Raw genomic sequence first — 11992 nt, 5'->3', positions numbered from 1 at the left:
GAAAACAAATTTCCTGTCCAAAACCAATAATTTTAATAATTTTAATTAAACACTACATTTTTGCATTAACGAAATAATAAATATTAGTTACATTATGTTTTATAATTCTAACAAAAAATAAAAAAAGTTAGGTTATCGATTTTTCCTATGTGCAATAAACAAAAATAAAATTCATATTTTTAACAAAATAATTTTATGCCTTTTATTTAATTTACTATGTATTTAATAAAAACTATTGCATTTCTATTGTATTTAACAAGACTATTGCTTAAAACAGGCGGGAAACGAAACTGCAGGCCACCTTTACTCCCGGGTGGGAAGCCCACCCGGGAGTAAAGGTGGGCTGCAGTTTCGTGGCCCGCCAAAAAAAGCCTTTACTCCCGGTGCGTGTTACCAACCGGGAGTAAAGGTATAAGGAGGAGCTTTGATTCTACGAGGGAGAGCGACAACGGTCGTGGGAGACCGTGTTCCCTTCCTCATAGAATCGGAGCTCTTCCTTGACCAAGTACGGTGCTGTCCGGTGGAGAAATGCTCGCCGAGATGATCACGTAAGCAAGGTCAACTAGTACGGATGGTTATTTATTCACACGTCCCGATATCGTCGTAGTAGTCTGTTATGTGTGTACATTCCCATTCTTCTGTTAATTTGCGGAAATATCATATGAATTACTTACCTGCCGCAGTAAAAGACGAGAACACAATGACCATTAAAAATATCATTGTTTAGAGATCTAGATAATTTTATAGTTTGTTAATTTTATTTGTTTATAAAAGAAGAAATTTATAGTGTATTAAAAAATGAGTATAGAGAGTAGATGGCAACTGCTTCCGGGTCCTCGGCCTCTCATGGGTTTCCAAAGCGACTTAGGCCGGGCCTTCCTCTCATTCCATGCGGCAAGTGTCGTGATGAGATGAAGATTGTGATGGAGTACCGAGTGAAGAAGGAGGGTCCCAACAAGGATCGTATCTTCTACAAGTGTCCGGATCGCAATGTGAGTTATTTTATCGTATTTAATGATTATGGTTAGTTTATACCTATTTTCATGATGGTTGTGATTAAAGTTCTAGTTTTTTGTTTTAATTTCAGTGGGATGGCAGTGGACGATGTTCAGGCTTCTACTGGGAGGAAGAGTATGTTGAACTCGTGCAAAAATATCTTGCACAACAGGCAGATACGGCGGCTAATGAGGCAGTGATCCAGTCGAAGAAGCCCAAAGATGTTGCACAATCGGGGGATCTGTCTGTTTTAGTTGAGATTGGTCGCGAAATCCTTGTGCTCCTGAAATGTATTTTAGCTTTAGTTCTTTTAGTGGTAGTTGGGATTGTCTACATTGTAGCGATGCTTTCATAAATTTGTATCTTTTGTGGTGGCACGCATGTTGTATAAATAATTAATTATGATCTAGGTTTTAATATGATATTTATGTCATGTAATGCAGATGAGCCGTCATTGGATGTATAATGCTGATCGCCGCTCACAAGAGTTCATTGACGGCGTGCATTCTTTATTACGTGCGGCCGAGACAAACAAACGCGACGGTTTCATGTGCTGCCCATGTGCCATATGTAAGAATACGGTGGAATATCCTTGCTCAAGGACTCTTCATTCACACTTGTTCAAGTCGGGTTTCATGCCAAACTATATTTGTTGGACAAAGCACGGAGAAACCGGTGTTGTAATGGAAGAAGATGAAGAAGAACAATGGGACGACAATGATATTATTCCTGATGGTGCGTGCTTCAATGATACTGCAATGGGAGAAGCTGAAGAAGAGGTAGCCGCAGAAGATGAGCCGGCTGATGATCTTTGTCAGGTCATTCGTGATGCACAAAGAGAATGTGAAAGTGAAAAGGAGAAGATCAAGTTCGAGCGGATGCTAGAAGATCACAAGAAATTGTTGTACCCAACTTGTGATGCAGGGCAGAAAAAGTTGGGAACCACACTAGAATTGCTGCAATGGAAGGCAAAGAATGGTGTATCTGACAAGGGATTTGGAGAGTTACTAAAAATCCAAAAGAAGATGCTTCCGAAGTACAATGAATTGCCCGCCACTACCTACGAAGCAAAACAAGTTGTCTGTCCTATGGGGCTAGAAATAGAGAAGATACATGCATGTCCTAATGACTGCATCCTATACCGTGGCAAAGAGTACGAGAAATTGGATGCATGCCCGGTATGCCATGCGTCGCGGTATAAGATCAGGCGAGATGACCCTGGTGATGTTGAGGGCGAACGTCCACGTAAGAAAATCCCTGCCAAGGTTATGTGGTATGCTCCTATAATACCACGCTTGAAACGTCTGTTCAGAAACAAAGAACATGCAAAATTGTTACGATGGCACAAAGAAGACCGTAAGGTAGACAATATGTTGAGACACCCTGCTGATGGGTCCCAGTGGAGAGCAATCGATAGAGAATTCCCGGAGTTTGCAAATGACGCAAGAAACTTAAGGTTTGCTTTAAGTACAGATGGTATCAATCCTTTTGGAGAGCAGAACAGTAGTCATAGCACTTGGCCTGTTACTCTAAGTATCTACAACATTCCTCCTTGGTTATGCATGAAGCGGAAGTTCATTATGATGCCTGTGCTCATCCAAGGCCCGAAGCAACCTGGCAATGACATCGATGTGTACCTGAGACCACTTATTGATGAACTTCTCATTTTGTGGAATAAAGAAGGTGTACGTGTGTGGGATGAGTACAAACAGGAACACTTTGATCTGCGAGCATTGTTGTTCGTAACAATCAATGATTGGCCTGCTCTAAGTAATCTTTCAGGACAGTCAAACAAGGGATATAATGCATGCACACACTGCTTCGGTGATATTAGAGGTGTATTCTTGAAAAAATGTCGAAAGGTCGTGTACCTTGGCCATCGTCGATTTCTTCCTGCAAATCACCCCGTAAGAAAGAAAGGTAAGCATTTTAAAGGGAAAGCAGACCACCTGACCAAGCCTCGCAACCGAACCGGTGAGGATGTACTCGATATGGTCAATGATGTGAAAGTCGTCTTTGGAAAAGGACATGGAAGCCAACCTATTCCGAAAGACGCTAACGGTCACGCACCCATGTGGAAGAAAAAGTCCATATTTTGGGACCTACCCTATTGGCAAGTCCTGGAGGTCCGTAGCTCGATCGACGTGATGCACCTGACGAAGAATCTTTGTGTGAACCTGCTAGGCTTTATGGGTGTGTATGGAAAGCCTAAGGACACATTTGAAGCACGACAGGACCTGCGTTGTTTGAGAGAAAGAGACAACCTGCATCCAGAGAAGACAGATGATGGACGCCATTACTTACGTCCTGCTAGCTACACTCTAAGCAAAGAGGAGAAGGAAATCATGTTTGAATGCTTAAACAACATCAAGGTACCATCTGGATTCTCCTCGAATATAAAGGGTATTATAAATGTGACAGAGAAGAAATTCTGTAACTTAAAGTCCCATGACTGTCACGTTCTCATGACGCAATTACTTCCAGTTGCATTAAGAGGAATTCTACCTCCAAATGTACGTCTAGCCACCGTAAAGCTATGTGCATTCCTCAATGCAATTTCTCAGAAGGCAATTGATCCAACTGATCTAGCTAAACTACAGAATGATGTGGTTCAATGTCTCGTCAGCTTTGAGTTAGTGTTCCCTCCTTCCTTCTTTGATATTATGACACACCTCCTAGTTCACCTAGTCAAGGAGATTTTCACTCTCGGTCCTGTGTTCCTACACAACATGTTCCCCTTAGAGAGATTCATGGGAGTCCTAAAGAAATATGTTCACAACCGTGCTCGCCCAGAAGGAAGCATCGCCAAGGGCTATGGAACAGAAGAGGTCATTGAGTTCTGTGTTGACTTTATTCCCGACCTTGACTCGATTGGTGTTCCTGAATCGAGACATGAGGGGAGACTAAGCGGAAAGGGGACACTAGGGAGGAAAACATATATTGGTACGGATGATGATTATTTCAATAAAGCGCACTACACAGTTCTACAGAACTCCTCTTTGGTAGATCCGTATATTGAGACACACAAGGATCTCTTACGATCCGAGTTTCCAGGCAAGACTGAAGCTTGGATTACGCATAAGCACATGGAAACTTTCGGCGGTTGGTTGCGAAAAAAATGTCAAGGTGATGAGAGCATCCATGAGCAACTGTATTTATTGGCTATGCAACCATCATGGCATATCGTCACATACAAAGGGTACGAGATAAATGGGAACATATTCTACACAGTAGCCCAAGATAAAAGGAGTACCAACCAAAACAGTGGTGTCCGCATAGATGCCACAGACCCGAATGGGAATAAGCAGACATATTATGGACGCATAGATGAAATATGGGAACTAGAATATGCACCTACTTTGAAGATCCCATTGTTCAAGTGCCAATGGGTCAAGGTGACCGGAGGCGGAGTAACAGTAGACAACGAGTATGGAATGACAACAGTAGACCTTAGTAATATTGGGTACAAAGACGAACCATTCGTCCTTGCCAAGGATGTGAATCAGGTGTTCTATGTCAATGATATGTCTACCAAACCAAAAAGAGGGAAAAACGATAATGACTCAACCAAAGAGCCAAAGCGCCACATAGTTCTTTCAGGGAAAAGAGTCATCGTGGGAATTGAGGACAAGTCGGACATGTCAGAAGAATATGAAAAGGATGACCGAATTCCGCCCTTCAAAGTGAACAAAGACCCTAGCATCTTGGTAAATGATGAGGACACTCCATGGTTACGAAGCGATCATAACCAAGGGACATACGTAAAGAAGAAGTTCACTGCTGTGCCCACTTGATGATATAGTGATTTAATATAGTGTGTGTTTGAGATATTATGTAATAATTGTGAATTCAGATGTTTATTATGTCATATTTCAAATTAAATCAATGTTTGATTTGGTGGGATTTCTCTCTCAAAAAGGTAAATTAGGATACTGAGTGATGAAAAATTAAAATATTAACGTTAAAATGATGTGAAAACAAATTTCCTGTCCAAAACCAATAATTTTAATAATTTTAATTAAACACTACATTTTTGCATTAACGAAATAATAAATATTAGTTACATTATGTTTTATAATTCTAACAAAAAATAAAAAAAGTTAGGTTATCGATTTTTCCTATGTGCAATAAACAAAAATAAAATTCATATTTTTAACAAAATAATTTTATGCCTTTTATTTAATTTACTATGTATTTAATAAAAACTATTGCATTTCTATTGTATTTAACAAGACTATTGCTTAAAACAGGCGGGAAACGAAACTGCAGGCCACCTTTACTCCCGGGTGGGAAGCCCACCCGGGAGTAAAGGTGGGCTGCAGTTTCGTGGCCCGCCAAAAAAAGCCTTTACTCCCGGTGCGTGTTACCAACCGGGAGTAAAGGTATACCTTTACTCCCGGTTGGTAACACGCACCGGGAGTAAAGGAACCTTTACTCCCGGTTGGTAATACGCACCGGGAGTAAAGGGTTTTTACTCCCGGTTGGTGGCTGGCACCGGGAGTAATTCTCCTCTGCTATATAACCTCCAGCGCCTGGCAGATCGATCTGCTCGTCTTCTTCCTCGTCGAACACCGCCGCCCGGCCTCTTCTTCGACCTCGCGCCGCGTCCGTTCGCCTTCCGTGACACCGGCGCCGCCGTCTTCTTCCTCGTGCGGCCTCCACCGCGCGCGCCCGTGCCCCTCCTCCGCGCTTGCCCGTGGCCCTCCACCGCGCCCTCCTCCGCGCCCGAGGCCCTCCACCGCGCGTTGCCCCACCGCGCCGGCCCGAGGCCCTCCAGTACGTACACTGCCGAGCTTCGAGGTGATATATTCGTCGATCTCTTTGTACATTCGTCCGAGCCCTCCACTGCCGAGTTATAGATCACGTCGAAAACTACAACTTTGGTGTAAGCCATGTCAACGGTCGAGGTCGATTGAAAATTCCAAATTTTGAATCACAAAATCTATAGAAACTAAAAATGAATATTTGGAACTCTAAATGATTTTAAATAAAAATATATCTTAAGGCAAGTTTTGAATATTTGGAACTCTAAATGACAAGTATAATTAAGGATCACCAATGAAATTACTTTAGAAATTAATTAGATCGATGTAAATCCATGGCTTGTATAATAAACACGCTATATATTATTTGGAAACAACGCTACGAACCATCCGCTAATGATCCAGCCCATCAACCGCCATATATTCATCACTATATGATATGCCATTATTTCAAGATGCAGTTTCAATAGAAGAATTTTTTCTATCTTCATAGATCAATGTTTGTTAACGAAATTTTATCCAAATATATTCATGTAGGGTCTTTTTTTTTGAAGGATTTGTTGTAGGATATATAATGGTCAAATAGGAACTCAATTTTGATACCCAGTTTATAAACTAAGCGTTTTTTAGTTTATCAAAAATATCACATGTTTCTTCATTTGTGAACTTTGAATATACAGATATAATATATTAATGTTGCTAAAGTAATATGAGCATTACATATTTTTTTCCGGGAAGACTATCTTCAAACTTTATATCATAGCATCAGAGATCGCCTGTAGAAGAAGAAAATAAATTCTTATCATTTCGGAAATAGTAATGGTTATATGAGCAATAAGACACGTATACTTACATTTCATAATGGCTTATACTTATATTATTAACATAGAATTTTCTCATATGATGAATGACTACATGGTTGATCACATGGTACATAGGATCACAACATCACGCACCGACACCGCCCCGGCCCGCCTCACGTCGTCGTCGTCGTCAGCACGCCGGCCCGCCTCACGTCATCGTCGTCAGCACACCGGCCACCGCGCCGACACGTATATATACGTCATTTGTATTCATATGCATTTCGTCCATGCGTTTCTATGTATACGGCGGAGCACCGCCGCCCTCGTTCACCCATGTGTACAGACATATATACGGCGGAGTGGAGCACCGCCACTCTTGTCACACCGCCCTTTCTCGTGCCCTAATTCGCCCTAGTACCGACGTAGTTCGTCCTAGTGTGGCGAATTGCGTCCGTGATCGAGGGGCAAGATTTAATAATGCATATTGTTTGTAGATTTTACGCATGTAATAAGCAAAGATTTGACGTACTATATATTGGTTTTGTTTTTTGAAGCTAGATGGCCGACCCGAGAAATATGGATGAGGAGGAGTTGATGATGAATTTGATCAACACTGGCACTCAAGTTGCCGGCGATGATGGTGCTAAAAATAACGTGCAAGAGGATGTAGATGACGGGAGTCAGTACTTAGCTCTTGAACAAAATGAGCAACAACATATTGGCCAAGTATATATTTTTTATTATTAGCTATATATATATATTATCATATGTCTTATGTGTGCTCATGACATTAAAAATAATGTTTATGTTTTGTAGCCCTCTGGATCGACATCAACAACTACAACGAAGAGTAAAAATGTTCGAGGTCCCAAAAAGCCATTGGAGGGTCGCTTCATCATCTCGGAGTTCAATGTGGATACAGGAGAACCGGGGGGGGCCGAATAAAATGAAATTTGTGCACCACTGTGGTTACCTTGTACGGGACCGGCTCCCGATTAGTACCCGTGAATGGAAGAAGAAGACCAATGCTCCTCATATCAGTTTTGTCTCCGATCGTGACAAGGCGTTAATTTGGAATGATGTCTTGGTACATTTCACGCTCCAAACAGATGATTATGATGATATAATAGATGGTGATGAATTGAAGGAGCGAGTTAGGGATTGGGCAATGAAGAAGATGGCCACCCAGTTTCAGACTTGGAAGAAACACCTATACACGACGTATGTCAAGAAGAACATAGCACCAGATTTTACTGTCCCAGGCCCGATCTCAAAGCAGAGGCCCTATTGGGATGAGTTTGTATAGTACAAGACTTCAGAAGAGGGTGTGAGTCGGGTGATAAAGAACCAACGTAATGCCCAACAGAAGACATACCACCATACCTTGGGATCAGGTGGCTACCCGACTGCCATTAAGAAGTGGAACAAAATGGAAGCAGACCTTCTTGCCAAGGGTATCAGACCAGAATCACTCGAGTGGGGAGAACGTGCAAAGAATTGGTTTTTCGCTCATGGGGGAACACTAGACCAGGAGACAGGGAAGTGCGTTTATGGCGCAAGACTGCAAGAAGCAGCAGAAAGATTGTTTTATGCTCAGAGAGCTGCTGCTAGTGGTGAGTTCAGGCCCAATAGAGAGAAGGATGAGCTGACATACGCCATCGGGACTATTGAACATGGTGGCCGAACTAGAGGCAAAGGAAGTGTCTCGTGGGAGCATGGATTCCCTCAGGACAGACCTTCCTACAGAAGTCGCCAGAGAAAGAAGGAAGAAGAGGCACACCGGCTCCAGAGGTTGGAGGAAGCGGTGCGTGAAGCACAGGAGCGGGAAAAAAACCTTGAAGCGAGAATGCAGGAGGAAATCAAAAGGCAAGTGCAAATAGCAGTGAGTGCAAGCAAGCAGGCATCAGAGCCAGGAATCAACATTAGCCAATCTGTTCAGTTGAAAAGCAGCTGCGCTTCCACGGAGATACCAAATCAAGGGGACACAGGACTGCGCTTCCCTGTGGATGACGTCACTGAACCTTGTACAACGTGTGAGCTACACATTCCGAAGGAGAATTCCACAATCAAGGTGGCTATCGGTCTTGTTAATCCTATCGACCGAACCAAGACACCAAGGATTCATGGGAATATAATCCAAGAAGGATATGCCACCATCTCGGTAGATAAAGCTGAAAAAGGTTTTAGTGATTTGCCTCTTGACATTCCTGGAGGTGATGGCGAGAAGACTCTAGGAGAAGCGGAGAAGACATTCATTCTATGGCGCAAGCGCTACATCATCATTCCAGGGATGTCGGCTCCACCTCCTTCTGAACTACCTCACCATAGGTACGTGCGGATGAAAACACTACATCATTAATTTGTATTGGCTTAAATAATTAACAATCTGCTCATAATAATATGTCATTCCTTTTTTTTGTAGCAGATCCTCCCCCAACCTAAATCCAATTGTTCAATCGCCAGATCATCATAGTGCTCTGTACGATGACATTGTGTTGGAAGACGAGGCTGCATCCACACCCTCTCCAAGGAGGTCTCCAACGCCACAGCCGCCACCTCCAAGGAGGTCTCCAACGCCGCTGCCAACACCTCCAAGGAGGTCTCCAACGCCTCCCCCGCCCCCGCCTACCAAGAAGCCTAGCAAGAGGCCAGCCCCTCAAACGAAGAATCAGTCCCCGCCTGCAAAGAAAGCCACCGTGAAACCAAGGGCTATTCCCAAAATAATATCTGAAGAGAAGGAAGAAGGAACTGATGCATATAAAAAAGACATGTCTAGATTCTATGACAAACTTAAAATGAATCAAGAAGCAAGGAGAAACCCAGAGAAACCGTACTTCTTCGTAGCTCCGGATATTTTAAGAAAAAAGGTGACTTCTTACCAGCATCAACAGCGGGAATCTCGTAAGCCGTCCAAATCAACGTTATCAGACTATGACCGCACTCTCACCAAGTCAATTGAGGCGGCACAGAAAAAGAAGCGGGCAGGGAAAGGAGTTGCCCAACTCGGACAACAAGCGCACCAATCAATCCCCCCGCTAGTTGTTGGTAATGAATATGGTTCGAATTTAGGATTAATGCATCAGGCAAACATACCTCCGGATGTCGATTTGGATCACCTTGGTGAATTTCTTGATGAGACTGGTCTCGACCTTTACCAGATGTTTGGTGATGGAAAAATTGAGAGTGCGGCGGAGGTTGATATTTGGAAGAAAAAATTTGTACTAGGCCAGAGTCTATACAACCCTCAAGCCTTATCTGATCTGGGGACGCAAATGTACCTGCTAAACAAGTGGTACATGCAGGCGTCTACCAGTGGAGACTTCTGCGTTGGTGTCAGAATTAGAGACGAACATTGGTTCCGTGGCGATGATGTTATGTATGTTGACTTTGCAGAATTTCATCAACTATGCCACCTTACCTCTCTGGACAAAGTTATCATTAGCTGCTATTGCCTGTAAGTAATAATTCTTTCGATCTATTATTAAACTCATCATATGTGTGCATATGCATATAAATTATCCTAACAAGTACTATATATATGCAGATTTACAATGACAGAGCTCAGAAAGGAAGGCTGCAATGAAATTGGTTTTGTTGATCCCCATATAGTATTCAAAGACCCAATTACTCCAATGACTAATTAGAAGTCTGAGTCAGAGAGTAACATCATGAACTTCTTAGTGAACCAACGCCACAAGAAGGATATACTCTTTCCCTATAACTTCAAGTGAGTGTTAATCATGTCGATCATAGCCTTAATGGCTCATATGTTGATTCTAGTTAATTAATGAGTGTTATGCGTTATATCCTATAAACACATGCAGCAATCACTGGATATTGATGGACATCGATCTGGTGAAAAGTCACTTGATAATCTATGACTCGATGAGAAAACCACAACAAGACTACCAAGATATGATAGATATTATCCAGAGGTAATTTCGGGATCTCTAGCAACTATATATACACACAAACATGATGATTAACTATATCTGATGACGTGGCAAATTTTTTATTGGGCAGTGTTTGGAAAACCTTTATTGAGAAGCAACACATGGAAAAATGCAAAGCGCCACTGAATGTAATCCCATTGAAAGTAAGTCCCCTGAATCGCATCATCTTTATTAATTAAACATATAGCTTTCACCGGATCACCAGATTGGATGACAAATCTTTTTCTCGTAAAGTGGTGTCTGAGGCAGGAACAGGGGAACAACTACTGTGGTTACTATGTTTGCAAGTTTATCAAGGTGCTCTCCCAAAGAACTCCTACAGAGAGACTCAAAGTACGTTAAAAATACACTATATATTCATTTAATTATTATTATTGATTGTGTTACTATGTCTTTATATATATATATATATGTACATATATTAATTTATTTTCCTTTAATTCAAACCTGTAGACTCGATGGTTGGAGGAAAAGGTCATACGGCAAGACCAAATCAAAACAATTCAAGAGTCTATAGCCGGATTTTTTAATGAGCAGGTCATCGATTCCAAGGGCGAGTTCTACTTCGACCCAACACTGCCATTGAAGCCAAGCTAGAGGATGAGAAGAAACTTGTTATGTCACAACAACTATAATGCAATCTTTTGTAATATATGCACATGAAATAATATAATGTAAAATACACATATGCATGCATGCATGTAAATATATATATGATGCATGCATATATATATATATATATATATATATATATATATATATATATATATATATATATATATATATATATATATATATATATATATATATATATATATATATATATTTCTATGCTTGAATTGTGTGATTTAATACGTTCATTGTGCTTGAACCGAAACATACTATATGCGCATATAAATGTATAATTAGCAGCGTACAATACGACTTCGAAAACCTATTTTGAAAAGAAAACAAAAAAATGAAAAGAAAAGAAAAAAGAAAAAAACCTTTAGTCCCGGTTCGTATTACCAACCGGGACTAAAGGTGCCGGCCATCGTGGCATGTCAGGAGGCACCTTTAGTCCCGGTTGGTGTTACCCACCGGGACTAAAGGTCCTCCTTTAGTCCCGGTTCCTGACCCGGGACTAAAGGACCCCCCCTTTAGTCCCGGATGCTTGCTCCCGGGTGGGGAACCGGGACTAGAGGGGGTTCCCCACCGGGAGTAAAGCTCGGTTCTCTACCAGTGTGAGCCCTGGAAACTTAAACGGGAGCATGAGTTGAACACAGAAAGGGAAAGTTAACTAATGCTGGAAATTCGGTTTGCACACGCTGTGGTGCGGTGTGCAGCGCGTAACGAGCCGAATCCTCGATTCATTGAGCCGGAGGGGAGAAGAACACCTCCTTTATTTGGATCCACCTTAATCCGTTCAACACACATGAATGCACTCAAATTCATACTTACTTCCTCCGTTCCATTTTATCTGGTACAAGTTATAATG

Source organism: Miscanthus floridulus, chromosome 1 (genome assembly GCF_019320115.1).
Source record: "Miscanthus floridulus cultivar M001 chromosome 1, ASM1932011v1, whole genome shotgun sequence".
Taxonomy (NCBI): domain Eukaryota; kingdom Viridiplantae; phylum Streptophyta; class Magnoliopsida; order Poales; family Poaceae; genus Miscanthus; species Miscanthus floridulus.
This window is presented reverse-complemented; position numbering follows the sequence as displayed.